The sequence below is a fragment of the Pteropus vampyrus genome, unplaced genomic scaffold, assembly GCF_000151845.1.
Source record: "Pteropus vampyrus isolate Shadow unplaced genomic scaffold, Pvam_2.0 Scaffold16, whole genome shotgun sequence".
Classification (NCBI taxonomy): Eukaryota; Metazoa; Chordata; class Mammalia; order Chiroptera; family Pteropodidae; genus Pteropus; species Pteropus vampyrus.
In genome coordinates this window covers 3,997,883-4,013,492 of record NW_011888797.1, presented here as the reverse complement: position 1 = coordinate 4,013,492, position 15,610 = coordinate 3,997,883, and the positions used below count along the sequence as shown (strand labels likewise).

General features: G+C 41.0%; 1 protein-coding gene across 1 annotated transcript in view; it reads left to right on the top strand.

Moving 5' to 3' along the window:
• The first annotated feature begins 7,153 nt into the window (after positions 1 to 7,153).
• GLT8D2 (glycosyltransferase 8 domain containing 2) overlaps positions 7,154 to 15,610 on the top strand; it is a 31,021-nt gene continuing 22,564 nt past the window's right edge. Inside the window, exons 1-3 of the mRNA XM_023527452.1 lie at positions 7,154 to 7,522; positions 7,632 to 8,028; positions 10,141 to 10,311. The gene's annotated coding sequence lies outside the window, so the exon portion shown is untranslated. The remainder of the gene's footprint in view (positions 7,523 to 7,631; positions 8,029 to 10,140; positions 10,312 to 15,610) is intronic.

Below are 15,610 nucleotides of genomic sequence, written 5' to 3'. Positions count from 1 at the left end.
AGAAGTAAAGTAATGCTCCCCTGGGCGCAGAGCAGAAAGGGACTGGAAGCAGGGTTCAAACACAGGGATTCTGATTCCAGAGCCCTTACCCACAGTACTGCCTCTGATCACAGTCATGTGTAACCCTTTATGAGGCTGGGTAGCTTGTGATTTGGTCCAGTCAGAGAGAGAGAGAGAGAGAGATGTTGAAAGCAACTTAAAAACCTACCTCACACTCTCCAAAGGGTACCAAAAGAAGAATACACACAAAATGCATCGAAGTTCCTACAATTTCTTCATCTCTTTCAATTTCTCTCCTATGTCTACCTCAATCCCCTTCCTCAACTCCTCAAACCTAAGCATGTCTCTCCACCTTCTCATCCATCTTAACTTTCTTTTGAGGGGTAATTCTCTACCTTTTTAAAAGGATTTCTCACTATTCTTTCCAATTGCTTCTCAAGTTCTTCCTCTCCCTGTACCCCGATTTCAAATACGGTCAAAGAGAATTTGGGTAGAGAGGGGAAAGATGGCTGAGCACAAAGAAAGGAGGCTATGAATACTTATGTATTAATATTCTCTGTCACATACATAACATGGGCTCTTAAATGTTTTGGTTATAAAGTTTTTATGTATCTGAAATAAAACTGGAGAAGTTGGGATAAAACAATGAGTTTTTCATAAAATTTAAAATGTTTAAAGGACTATACTGTTGAAATGCCCTAACTTTTATGAACAGTGCTGTAAGTAGGTGGTAGTTTTTTTTTTTTAATGTCCTTATAGAAAAAGAAAAATTACAATTAAAAAATTGCAACTCCAATATTGATATTCAAATTAAAAACAAAACTGGTCTATGATATTTAAAAGTCTAAAAATCCCTGAACTAGGAGAAAGATGAAGGCAAAATAGTCTTAAAAGAGATTACAAGTAATAAGGGGTACTTTAGGTAAGGAGCTGCAGGACAATGGAGGAAATATGTATCAGTTTTCTAGGGCTGTTGTAACAAAGTACCGCAAACCAAGTGGTTTAAAACAAATTTGTTGTCTCACAGTTATAGATGCTAAAAATCCAAAATCGAGGTGTCAGCAGGGCCATGATTCCTCTGAAACCTGTAGGGCAGAATGCTTCCTTGCCTCTTTCTAGCTTCTGGTATTCTTTGGATTGTAGCTGCATCCCTCCAGTGTCTGCCTCCATCATCACATGGTATTGTCCCTGTGTGTCTGTGTCTCTTCTCATAAATTCAAAAGTCATATTGAATTAAGGCCCATCCTAATGACCTCATCTCAACCTGATTACATCTGCAAAGACCTTATATTCAAATAAGGTCACATTCACAGGTATTGGTTGTTAGGACTTCAACACGCCTTTGGGGAGGACACAGTTCAATCCATGACTAAGTGCTTAATCCAGTGGGAAAGATATTTAACCAGAGCATATTTGACTCAACTCTGCTTAAGTGAGGAGCCTTGACTAGGTTCCCAATTCTCAAGAAAGCTCCGTTCGATCTCAGAAACTACAGGAGAGTGCAGAAAGGAAAAAGTGAGGCAGAAAAGCTCCCAGGAGAAGCCAACATTTAAGAGGTAAAGACAGAAGGAGGGAGGCACCATGAAGGAAGTAGAGAATGAGGAGCCAGAGAGGTCAAAAGGGAACTGGGTGAGCGTGATATTAAAGAAGGGGGTTTCACAGAGGCGGAAGTGGTTATGAAAGCCAAAAGCCATAGAGAGGTCAGAGAAGAAAGAGATGAAGTGTCTATTTGATTTGCAAATTAGAAGGTTATTATTGGCCTAGATTAAAATACTCAGTGGAGTGGGAGGAGGATAGGCAGAGAAGATCGAAGAATGAATAACAAGCAAGGAAGTGCAAATACCATGTACAGACCACCTTTTCAAGAGACTGCCCATGAAAGGAAAGAAAAAAACAGTGACTAGAGGGGAGAAATGGGAACAGGGCAAGCTGTTCTCATTATTTTGCATAAATGAGACTTGAGCCCTGAAGAAGGATCCAATTAAAAAGGAAAGATTGAAGAAACCATCGAGCAGTTTGAGCAGTGCTTACCTTGCTGTCATATAACTTACTGTACTGAGTGAGTATCTTTTCTTGGCAAATTGGCATATTCCTTTCTAAATCTGGGTCAGCCTCCATATTTTATCCTTTGCACTTTCAATGTCATGAAACATCTTTGAGAGTTCCTTTAATGTGAATTTTTTGTCGCCTGTGTCACTTCCTCTGGAACATCTTCATCCTTTTTGTTACAACGGTTTTCCTCATTTATGTTCATAACTTTACTAAATTTTTCTGACTGCATATCTAGAGTTGGAGAGTAACAGCATCATCCCACGGCCAGCTGTTTCTTCTCTACCTCTGTTTACCTTTGATTTGAACTTCGCTTCCACCATTATCACTTTTTGTTTCTTTGCTACACTTTTATCTTTGTTGGCCAATTCTATTATCCATCTTTATAAATGCCACATAGACATCACTGGGAATTAAGGAAGCAACACAACTACATGCTTTGTTGTGTGCACATAAACTGAGTAACAGATTCCAGTGACCAGTGAACAACCAGACACACAGTCAAAGAAGTGACATGAGCGGTCATCGATCAAAATGTGGATCTGTTATTTGCATAGCAATTTTGTGGACTGAAAAGCTAGCAGCAAAGTCTGTAATTATGCAATTACAGTTAACGTACTGTGGCATCAGATATGAACTGTGTTGTTGGAAGGGCTGATGTTATTAAACTAAACCGTAGTAACTGAAATTTGTGCTACTGCCAACCAAAGCAAGCACAGTGCTATACTTATGCAATGCTTGGCGTGTCGTTAGCATTTAGTAAGTAGTAAATTGTTTTACTTCTATCATCATTTTCATTATATTACTTACTGTTTCTATTCCTTTTTCTGAGCTATAAGTCACTGACGTATCAGCCTCAGAGGGAGAGGCTGGTGCTGGGAGGTGCTGGTATGTTTTCAGCCAAGAGTGTGAATTGCCATGTCGGAGGGATACCTTAATCTCAGTTGAGGACTAAGGCCAAGGGCTTGTTGGCAGAGGTCTGAGAAGGAGTTTGGGGGCGTGTCAGCAGGTAGGCTGAACTCAACAGCAGAGAACCCTGGCAGGCACTATTTCTGAGATGAAAGAAGCAGATGGTGTCTGAGAGGTCTATTCACAGATCACAGGGCTCTGGCGGTGGGTCTTGGCGAGAGCTGCAGCCAAGGCATGGAGAGAGCAGCTGCAAGAGCAAGGCAGAATTCTAGGCCAGGTAGAGCCTCCACCAGTCACCAGAACAGGAAATTGGCACAAGAGCCGAGGAAGAAAAGCAGTCATCTCGTGTGGGAGAGCGGGAACCCAGGTGCAAAGCGGAGAGTGCAGGAGCAATTGCTGCCGCTCAGGGGGTAGCAGAGAAAAGCCCAGGGCGCCTAAGCTCCAGACAAGCACCACCAGGCAGAACAGGGAATGGAGGCTCCTGAGGTTGTATCCGCTGCCCCACGTGGGTGATCTTGGAGCCTAGCCCTGAGAGACAGAAGCAATAAATAGAGGCTTGTTACACTGACCCAGTTGGTGATTCACTGCTATGACAGAATGTCCTTCCTCACCTTTATCGGCCTTAGTAGATTTTTATCTGAGCCCTTATCTACAAAGTGATATATTCAGCAAGGTCGGCTCATTGGATAAGAAGAAATGATGAACATTTGGCTTTCAACTAAATAAACTAAATAAACATGGAATAATAATAACTCAGGTATAATTGTGTTGACTAATGATACCACAAATTCAAAATGCATGTGAGATGCATATGGATCACATAGGACTGTATTCAGGCATAAAACTAAAATCTGACCAAAATGACTTAAGCATACGAGGGTTTATTTTCCTCACATAGCAAGAAGTTCCACAAATACTTAATTCAGAGCTGCTATGGTAACTCCCAGTGCCATCAGGGACTTAAGTTCCTCCTGTGTTCTTGCTCCCCGTTCTTAACATGTGCGGGGGTACTGAATCACACAACACGGGGGGCCCCTAGTCTCATCGTGTAAGGATATTTTTCATTTGCATATACAGATCTATCCTCTACTCTTCAATCTGTGCAGGGCCCTGGGAGGTGGACTTAAATGGATTCCATCACTTGAGCTCCCTTGCCCTCTGACTTCACTTAATTTTGGTCCATGGGAGACACCACAAACAGGAGATTGTAAGGTCAGAGGAATTAGCCCCCTAGTCCCTTTTGTGGGGGTCAACAAGGCTGCTCCTGTTGGGCAGTTCTGTCCATACAGCTACTTTCTCCCAGTCCTACTAACTACTCCCTTCCTTTGTCCTTCGGGGCTAGAGGTAGGAATGACTCCCTGCAATTGTTAACCCCAGACTACTATACCATCTTAACCATGTTTCCCTAACACTGACTACACCTTTCCTTTTCTTTAATTTTTAATTTTTTGAAGTTTATTGGGGTAACATTAATACAATTATATAATTTTCGGGTGTACATTATAATTTGACATCTATATATTCTATTGTGTGATTACCAAAGTCCATTTTCCTTCAGCTACCATATATTTGATCCCTTTTACCCACTTCACCCTCCCCCTATCCCCCTATATTTGACCTTTAACTGTCTGCTACTCTCACCTCCCCCACCCCCTGCCCTCTGGTAACCACTAGTCTATAGTCCATGTCTCTGAGTCTCTGTTTGTCCTGTTCATTTGTTGCTTTTAAGTTTATATCCCACATATAAGTGATATCATGTGGTTTTCAACTTTTTCTGCCTGGTTTATTTTGCTTAGCATGATTATCTCGAGGTCCATCCATGTTGTCACAAATGGCATATTTCATCTCTTCTTATGGCTGAATAATATTCCATTGTATGTATGTACCACAGCTTCTTTATCCAGTTATCTATTGTAGGACACTTCGGTTGCTTCTATGTCCTGGCCACTATGAATAATGCTGCTATGAACATCGGTGTGCATATCTTTTCGGATATGGGTTTTCAAGTCTTTGGGGGTAAATACCCAGTAGAGGGATTGCTGGATCATATGGTAGATCCATTCTTAGTTTTTTGAGGAACCTCCATACTGTTTTCCATAGTGGCTGTACCAATTTGCAGTCCCACCAGCAGTGTATGAGGGTTCCTTTTTCTCTGCATCCTCTCCAACATTTGTTATTACTTGTCTTGTTGATTATAGCTATTCTAACAGGCTGACTACACCTTTTCAAATTGTGCCTTTTTCAGAATCTCCACCATTAGCCCACTGGAGTGAGCTGTCTGTGTCCTGCCAGGACCCTGACTGATTCAACACTGCAGCCTCTATACACAGCTGCTGTGACCGGATGTGGCAGCACCACCCTGAGGACCTTTTATGCTCAGAGCTGCAAGATGCTACTCCACCTCCAGGAGTTAAGGTTTCATTTCAGACAGGAAAAATGGGCAAAAGGCACCAAAGAGTTCTTTGCCAGGAAAATGTAGCTTTCTAGGAAGTCGCAGACAGCTGACTCTGCTCCCATGTCATTCTAGCGCAGGGCAGGACGTCTGGGAAGGTATTTTTAACTGGGCACATTGCTGCCCCAAATGATAGTGTTTCCATTTGAAGGGAAGAAGCAGAAAGGGTTATTAAGTAGGCTACCAGCAGTGTTTGTAACATCATATAACTCACTTGGACTTTTTTTTTTTTTAAATACATTATGGATACATTTCCTTTCCCTAGTTTCATATCTTGGGCTTCTCCATGTAACAATAATAATAACATCCATGTACTGAGCCCTTACTGAATGCTTTACATGCATGATGCCTTTTAACTCGCATTCATCCTATGAGGCTTCCTTGTTTTATAGATGAGGAAACAACTGAGATTTTTAGTAATGTGTACGTATGAGGCTTAAGCTAACACCTAGGTCTCTCTGTCTCCAGAGCCCATGCTGGTAGCCTCTGCACTTTGATCAGAGTGTCCCCATATATTCTCTATCTGTTTCCTTCATTTCTTCCCCAGGGAGAATCTATACATACAGTGTGGAAATCTAGGTCATGGATAATAAGCCTCTTGTATCCTCAGAACACAGCCCAGGGGAAATAAAGGAGAAAGTATCTGAAGTCGAGACAGTAGGGGGTCAGAGAGAACAGTGTACAAAGAGCAATGACCAGAGAGATTTGGGTCCATATAGAAGCTAATATGAAGAGCAAGCAGTGTCTATGAAAATCACATAACCATGTAATTATTATTTCAATTCTGAGTCCCCCTCTTGAGTGCTTTGGTTGTCATACTCTCTGAATCTACTGGGTGAGGCACATTCTGCTAGTGGATGAGAGATGCAGAGAAGAAAACACCATCTTTGGAGGAAACTGGAATGAGCAGGAGTCCATTTGGAGTGCTTTCTGCCATGATGCCTTGGGACATGTCTGAGGGACATGTTTTCCTGCCGCTTCTGAGAGCTCATCATTCTGGAAGGGCAGTGGCAGACTCTGCAGTAGGGAACGTCATTTTTGCTCATGTGGGTGCAGTGCGGACTGGAACAAGAGTATATGGAGCAAGTACCCTGTGCTGCCACGGAAACTTCTGACCTTCCACCAGGACCGATGGTATACATTTTTTGTTGTTGCAACCAAAGATAAATGTCTCAAAACCATGTCTGTTAGCTAAGAACACTGAGTGGAGCTGTGGCTTAAACCAGAGTACTTCCTTGCTGGAAGTTAAGAGAGAAGAGGAATAGCATAATGTCAAGCCAGCACCAAAGAAAAATGACGCAGTCACTGGATTGTGTGAGGGCTTTGGGATACTGCGACTGAGGAAATGGATTTTAAATTTTACTTACTTCTAACTAATTTAAATAGAAAAACATACTCAATTCAATTATTGGAAAACTTTAACTATGGTTGGAACAACCTGGGTATATGAATCTACTTTTTAAACTACAATTTATGAAATCTAAATATATATCAATTGTTTCTAATGAAAATTAGTGTTTAAATTGAGGTGTGCTGCAACTGTAAAATACACGCCAAATTTCAAAGACGTAGTACCAAAAAAATGTAAAATGTCTGGTTAACATTTTATATTGATTACATGTTGAAATGATAATATCTTGTATATATTGTGTTAAATAAAATATTAAAATTAATTTTACCTCTTTGTACTTAACGCGACTACTAGAAAATTTAAAGTTATAATATGGCTTGCATTATATTTCTATTGGGGAACGCCACTAAAGAAGGAGTCAGTGAGCAGGGGGATTCTCACTTCCTTTTAGAAACTAGGAGGAGAGGCCATTGCAGAAGTAAGTTCCAAGATCCCAGGCAAATTACTGGCACCATTTCCTGGGTTTCTGAGAATCAATGGCAGAGGCACAAAACAGCACAGAACAGGGTGGGGTCGATTCCTTGCCTGCTTCCTTTCCATGTTCAGGCACAAACACACCATCCTGAAACTTCTGTCACTATCACTGCTTTGGTAGCATGAGACTGTAGTTGTTATCTGGGCTTTGATTTGAGGACAAGAGCGTTTTAATCACTACGAGACTTCCGGAGAAACTAGTGTCCATAAAGATATTCTTAAAACCAGTATGAACTTTATTTTCCGCTTCTGCTCTTTCAAAGTTCACCTTAGACCCAACATGTGGTAGAAACTCACCCTTCAAGCATTTGCTTTTCCTCACGTCTTTTCCTCCAGAGCGGCTTTGTTTTCAAAACGATTTGCACGCAGACTGCTGGCCTGGGATACCCGAGGAAGCCTGGCCCGTCCGCGCCGGCCTGCGCAGCACATCTGGAAGTGGTTTCAGGCGCCGCCTCACTCCGCCAGCACAACGCCTGCATTCCCAGCTGCTTCCCCCAGGAGTGGAAGAAACCCGAGCTGCTCCAAAGTCAACGCAAGCAAAAGCCGGTACGAGTGGGGGGAGGAATACTCTCTTGGAAACGTAATATTGGCCTTGGGTTCTTCGGCCCTTTGGGTTTTCCAATGGGATGTTAGAAGCAGCTGCAGCAGCGTGAAGGGCAGCAGCCCCAGGCCAGCCACGATTTGAACACTCTGCCCTGCAGGTCTTCTGGACCAGGAACCCAAAGCTCACAAGGTAAACAGAAATTTACCAGCAGCTCAGCATGGAGCTTTTCCATTTTATTGTGCAGTAGTTTCTTATTTTGCTTTAGACTGAAGAAAGTAGATCAGAGGTAGACTGTTCCACACAGACTTTGCTTTCAGGAGCCCCAGCCAATGTTTGCAGCATTCCAATGGAACTTCACCACTCCCCTCCCCTCACCCCCCCAATGGTAGCAAATCCAGGGTACTCAATGTGCAAGTTTTTCACATCCTGAACTGCTTTTCCAGACCTAGGCTTTTCCCTACCCATCCCAAATGGTGTGACTTATTATTTGCATCATATTTTAAGCATGAAAATCAGCGATTAGCTAGGACGCAGAAAAATGCTAGCTAGCCTTTAATGCAGGTACGTTTCTGAGCCACAAAAGATTTAACAGATCTGTGATTCATGTTTTCAGAATCTGTCCCAGGAAGCTGTTTGGAGGGCCCCAGTTCCTCCTCAAAGAACTGGCAACCGTGGAAATCTAAATGAGGCTTGTTGTAAAGACAGAGTCCAAGAGGACAAGAGCATAGTCAGAGTGGGTTGAAAATGACTTTTAACATTTTAAAAAAAAGTCTTATGTTCACTTTATGAGCAAGTGTAATATATTGGATGAGCCTGATATAGCCTGTTAAATACCTTATGACATAAGTTAAGAAGGGATAGTTAATACAAGAGTAAACAAGAGAGAGAAGGGAAGAAACTATGATGATATTTAAACACCTGGCTGTGCTGTGGAGGGAAAAAAAATCAGTCCTCTAGCTGTTTGGTTGGCTCTGTGCAGATAAATATCCAAAGTGACATTAGTTGGTTTGTTTTATCTTTTTCTCTAAATGCTTTGGTGTTGCATTTCTATACAGTATCCTTTTTGCGTTATGCAGTGAAGTTCCAGCCCCTCCATGCAATGCAGTTAGAAGCAGAGCAGTGCGTTGCAGGGGTGAGAGAGCATGCGTTCTGGGGTCAGACTCCCAGAGTTGAATCTAGGCACGGCCACTTCCAAGCTTTATAAGCTTTGACTCTGGAGGAGTTATTTAACTTGTTTGTGACTCTGTTTTCTCATCTGTAAAATGGAAATGAAGTGACCTGTGTCTAAAGGATCTGCAGAGTAGCGAGGCCTCAGGGAAAGTTAGCTTCTCTGGTGGTGCTGATGATGAAGATGGTGATAATGAAAGTGACCACACATCCTGCATGGTGCAGCAGCCCCGCTTTTAACACATCATTCCCCCTGATAGTCCAGTCATCCAGGTGTTCTTCCTGTCCTCACATATTGCCTGTCCTGGGCCCTGCTTTCTTCCTTCCTCTCTTCAAATACCTCTCTGCTTTTTTTCCCTACTCTGGCTCTTTCTCTTTCTTCTTTGTTGTCCCTCTTTCCTTGCAGAGAGAAAGACATGCTCATTAAGCCATAGCCCTCGTAGCTCTAGTTCCCAGGGAGCATTTTTCTAAAGACTTATTTTAGTTCAGCATTTGCCAAAAAATGTTCTAAAGATGACAGTCTCATGGGGAAAATGAGCTTTGTGAACCACGTCACTTTCTCAGAAATCTCAAGGCATAATGACATTTTAAAGGTCCTGAGAAGTCCTGCAGTAGAGAAAGCTGCTTAAAGTTGTTTAACATAGTGGTTCCCAGTTAACCCCCAAACCATTTTATCACATAACATTTCTGGGAGCACACTCTGCAATATCCTATTGTGGCCACATCTGTTTTCATTTTAGTTCCTCTATGGACATCCTATTTCATATCTTCCCGGGTAAATACCCAAGGGGACATCTCGTTCTTGCTTCCCTAGTCAAGGACATAACATGGATCACGTGTGCCATATTGATATGTAGAAAATCTGTCTGGCCAAAGCAAAGAACAGGGATCAGCAAACTTTTTCTCCAAAGGGACAGTAAGTGAAATTGTACGCCGTATAGTGTCTGTTGCAAATACTCAGATCTATTATAGAGTGAAAACAGCTATAGACAAATGTCAAAGAATAAATCTGGCTATGTTCCAACAAAACTTTAGTTACAAAAATCAGTGATGGGCAGGATTTGGCCTCGGAGCTGTAGTTTGTTGACACCTGGTCTAAAGCCATTTTGTGGACGAATACCACTCTCCACACAGGAGGAAGAGCGTGGGCCCTCTGCACACTGAAGGCTCCCTCACCTGACTCCGTGACCTGCGTATTTTGATGGATCTTGAGTAAACCTATCCTGCCACAGCAAAAAGTAAGAAGGCCAGAGCGTTTTATTACAGGCCAAATTCCTACGTCCCAATTTCGTCCTCTTTCTTCAGGTAAACCCATTCTCTTGTCCTGCTCCCAACTCGGTAGCTTGCCTGGTATGAGCTGAAGTGCTCCAGTAAATGTGTTTTGTGCACGTGAGAACTTTAGGGTGCAAGTCTTACAGAGTGAAATTAAATCACAGAGATTATGACAGTTCCTTGATGCATAACGATAGCAGTCAGCAATGGAGGGTGGCCAGCTTCTAGTAGCTGTTAAGGTGGTGAAGAATGTGGACTCGGAGCCAGACTTCCTGAGTGTGAATCCTGGTTCTGCCACTCATTAGCTGTGTCACTGTTGGCAGGTCTCTTAACCTTTCTGAACTTCAGTTCCCTCACTGGGGATAATAACTTTATAGGATTGTTGTGAGAACCAAATTAAGTAATATATATAAAGGTGTTAGGACCATGCCTGGCACATAGAAATTGTTATGTGTTTCTCCTTCTCCTTCTCCTTCTCCTTCTCCTTCTCCTTCTTCTCCTTCTTCTCTTCTTCTTCTTCTTCCTCTTCCTCTTCCTCTGCCTCTTCCTCCTCCTCCTCCTCCCTTCTTCTTCATTATTACAATTATTATTATTATTATTAATTATTTAAATTAATCTGCAGAACAGTCCCATTTTACAGATTGGGTTTTATAATTTGCCCAAAATTAGACAGCTAAGAAATGGGGTAGAACCAGAATTCAAAGTCAGTTCTCTCTAATGACAAACCTCATGGTATTTCCACTCAGGTACATGTGCTGCCAGATTTAAGTCATTCAGCAACACCTTTTCGGAGCTCTCTCTTTTAACTTCGCTTCTGATTCCCAGGTGCTTTCCAGTTCCTTCCTACGTGAACCCATGGCAGACAGGATTAATTAATCACAGCAAGTTGGTTTATTTGTTTCCGATGGCTTTAGATTCCTTCCCAATTTAGCAATACCGAAAACCCTACCAACTGATCAGAGTTGGCATATATAATATAACCTTTTAGGGGCTCTGATTTTTAGAATATTTTTCTGAAGAATCCTTCCCACTTTTGCCTTTTCTTGCAACACAAAGGAAACACCCTTAGCCACTTCCAGGTCTAAAAAATATTTTGTCCAGATTTGGCCATAAGCCCCAACTCTGGCAGCTGATAAAATAGTTCCCCATGTGAGGTCTTTAGTGGCTTATTTTTAAACTTAATGGCCTCTTGTCAGGTCTAGACCAATTTCCCAAGTGCTCCTTCTCTCCCTAGTCACTTGCCCCGGGACCTCAGCCTTCTTTCCTCCCACTTTGAAGCTGACACTATCTTGTGTCTTGATTCTCTGTCCAACACTGGCTGACAAGTGACTCTCTAGCTCCATCTTTCTTGCTGTCTGGCAAACAAGCCTACAGGCTCTTTAATGCTAAAGGCTTGACTATTATTACTCCAGGGAAACCACAACATAAGTCACTCAGCCTAGGAAAGCTTACAGAGATGCAGGGGACATGGTTCTGGGGCTCCTTGTTGTGAAGGTAGTAGAAAGGCTGATAAGACAGTCTGGAATGAGACCATTGACAGTCCCCTCCTCCTGGCTTTCTTCCTTCGTGAAGGTATGCGGACCCCTTTCTTCCTCAGATTAAAGAACAGAACAAGAGCCTCTTTCCCTATCTTCCTCTCTCCTGTCTCTCACTCATTCATTCCACGCACATTTGTTGAGACACACAGAGGTAGGTAAGCCACAGTACCTGTCGTCAGTCCTCTCACCATCTCGTGGGAAAGAGAGGCACACCCATCATGTGAGAACACAGTGTCGGAAGTACAGAGATGGGGACAGGAACGGGGATCAGGGAGCACCCGGACAGGGTGATCAGGTAAGGCTTATATCTTCTCAAAAAGTTAGCTGAACGCATGTCACCTAAAATCATAAATGGATTCAAAACTACCTGAAACCAATCTCAGAAGAATCCTAAATAGTGTGCTGTTTGGGCTTGATTCTTTCCCAGGTGCAAGAGGGGAAGAGGAGAAGGGTCACTGCAAATGTACTCAGAGCTTTGGGTATCCAGTCTATATCCCAGGAAAACAAAAGGGACATTGTAGCTGCTTGTTTACAGTGAATTAAAGACTTGCATCAGATCCCTGTTGAAGAATTTGTCTAGATCAAGTTCTCACAACACTTTAGTTCATGAAGAAACCCTAGGGTACTGTGACATCCTGCCTGTCTTGTCTTGCAGGCTGTCTCTGTCTTGTTGCTAATTTCTAAAGGGTATTATACCCTGTTGGCTGACTCTTGCCGCAAGTCAAATGTCAAGTTCACAAGTTCCTTTGAAGGACCATAATTAAGAAGGATCAACTTAATTTAAAATAAACTTTGAGTTTTCAAGACGATTGCTATTTATAATGAATTAACTTTTTTCTAACGTAAAGGAAGTCAGTTTCCAGCTCCTGGGGTGATTGACAGAATGCCACAAAGAAGCAAATGAATATATAAATATGACAAAATTGAATTTTAGATTTCTAGACTAATTTGAATTTTATAATCTAAAATTCTTTTCTAATGGTTTAACTATGCTTTCCACCAAACCTGTCCAGTTATCCCATGCTTCTCTTAATGCCCATTGCTTCTTCCAATGAATATATAAAGTATTGTAATAATCATCTAGATAAATTGTGAACTGGGATACCAGGAAGCAGGGTTGTAACAGATGTGTTTCAAGAACAGAGAGCTTGTTAGCTCTCTTGAGTTTCAGAGCACAAATAAAATACTCCAGAATATTGTGAAAAGATAGGATTTGAATTTGGGGAAATATTTGGTTGAAACTTTTTCATAGCATATTGTCCCTTTTCTTGCCTCCTTAAGCCTGATGCTACTTTGAGCACATTGCTGAATCTCTATTTGATAATGTAACTCACTTTTTAGCCATTGTGGCTATCCAGATCTATAATCCTTGTAGGAAGTGTAGGAGGAAATCCAAAACCTGTATTGAGCCTTTTCTCCCTTCTTTTGGAAACACTTCATCCTCTAGATTTGAAACTGGAATAAAATATTAAAGAAAATAATTCCCTGGAAATGGTATTCTCATTATGTGATCCTGGAACAACTAGATATTTATATGCTAAAAAATGAACTTTGACCTATACTTCATGCCATATGCAAAATTAACTCAAAATATAAAATATAAAATTACAAAACTCTCTAAAGAAAATGTCAGAGAAACTCGTCGTGACCTCAGGTTAGGCCAAAAATTCTTAGATATGACACCAAACACATGAGCCATAAAAGAAAAAAATTGATGAATTTGACATCATCGCAATGAAAGACTTTTTTTCTGCAAAATTTATTGTTAAAAGAATGGAACGACAAGCCACATACTGGAGGAAAGTACTTGTAAATCATATACCCAACAAAGGAATTATATCCAAAATATGTAAAGAACTCTCAAAACTCAAAAAAAAAAAAATCAATGTCTCAATTAAAAAATAGTCAAAAGATTTAAACAGACACTTCACCACTGTATTAGTCAAGGCTCCCTAGAGAAACAACCAATAAGTTGTATATATAGGTAAAAGAGACTTTATTAGAAGGAATTGGCTTGTGCGATTATGGAGGCTGATAAGACTCAAGATCTGCAGGGGGAATCGGCAAGCAGGAGATTTAAGAAAGCCAATAGTATAATTCTAGTTCAAGTGTGAAGATATGGCAGGCTTGAGACCCAGGACTCGCATATGTTTCAATTCGAGTTTGAAGGCAGGAAAAGGACCATGTCCCAGTTCAAAGGCAGTCAGGCTAAAGAAAATCTCTCTTACTCAGGAGAAGGCCAAACGTTTTTGTTCTATTAAGAACTTCAGTTAGTTGTAGGGGCCCACCCACATCAGAGAGGACAATTTCTTTACTTAGTCCTCTGTTTCAGTGTTCATCTCATCCGAAAACACTCTCACGGAAACACCCAGGATAATGTTTGACCAAATATTTGGGTGCTCTATGTCCTAGTCAAGTCGACACATAAAATTAACCATCACAACCATATAAAGATGGCGAGTAGTCACATACAAAATGCTCAATATCAGTAGTCATTAGGGAAGTGCAAATTAAAACCAGAGTGACATATATCTATAAGAACAGCAAAAATTACAATTACTGAGAATACTAAGTGCTAGCAAGAATGCAGAGCTACTGGAATTCTCTTATATTACTGTTAAGAATGTAAAATGATCCAGCCACTCAGGAAAACAGATGGGCAGTTTCTTGTAGAATTAAACACACATCTACCAAATGACCTAGCAATCCCACTTGAAGATATTGTGGTAAAGGTGAAAACTTAGAATCACAGAAAAACCTGTAACCAAGTGTTTATGGAAGCTTTACTCATAATCACAAAACACTGGAAACAACTCAGACGTCCTTTAGTGAGTAAGTGGATAAATAAACTCATATATCCATACAATGGAATTCTATTCAGCAATAGAAAAGATCAAATTATTGATATACTCAATAGCAAGTATAAATGCATCATAGTAAGTGATTTTTAAAGCAGGTGTACTGAATATATATTATACAGCATTTGTGGTTTCCCTGGGTGGAGCACCCTTTCTAATTATGGAAGTTCATAGGATATTTACACATATTTACAGATAGGATATTTACAGATAGGGTATTTACAGGTAGGATATTTACAGAAAGCTAGGGCACCACGAAGAAATTACCATGTCAACATGTATCAAATGGCAGAAAAATAGTTCTCATTAAGCTAATTCTTTATTCACTGAAAAAGCAATTGGCCTCGTCTGTTAAAAGTTGTTCCTGGATTATATTTAGTTGCTAGTCCTCTTGGAATTTGCCCTGGATTTGTCTCATGCAAGCCAAGAGCTCCATGTAAAAAGTAAAAAGTTGGTCTGTAGAATATGAGAATGGTCGATGTTCTGACAGCCACTCTGGTTGTTTATCAGAACATGCATTGTGTGTGTCTGTACTTAGAATTTCCTGTATTGAACTATTTGTTTATTTGGTTCAACAGATAGTACGTTCATATGATTAAATATTCTGTGGATGCTATAGCTGCTGTTTATTAGTCAGAATATACTGGTGGGACAGCGGTGGTGCCCATTTTAATTGATCAGTGCCGAGAGCCATACTGGTTCTTAAATAAGTTTAATATAAGCCCTGTAAGAATATCAAGTGAAAAGTCTCCCTTCGTTTTGTGTCCTGGCCCCTTCTTTATTTTCTATAATCTTCAAAATAGAGGTAGAAGGGCTTTTCAACATTGGTATATATGAAGTTGCAAAAAGGTGAGTATTTTAATTACTTCAGACAGTGTACAGTAATGCAAAACTGGCAAAGCTTATCCCACATCTGTCTCTGGCAGCCTTCCAGCC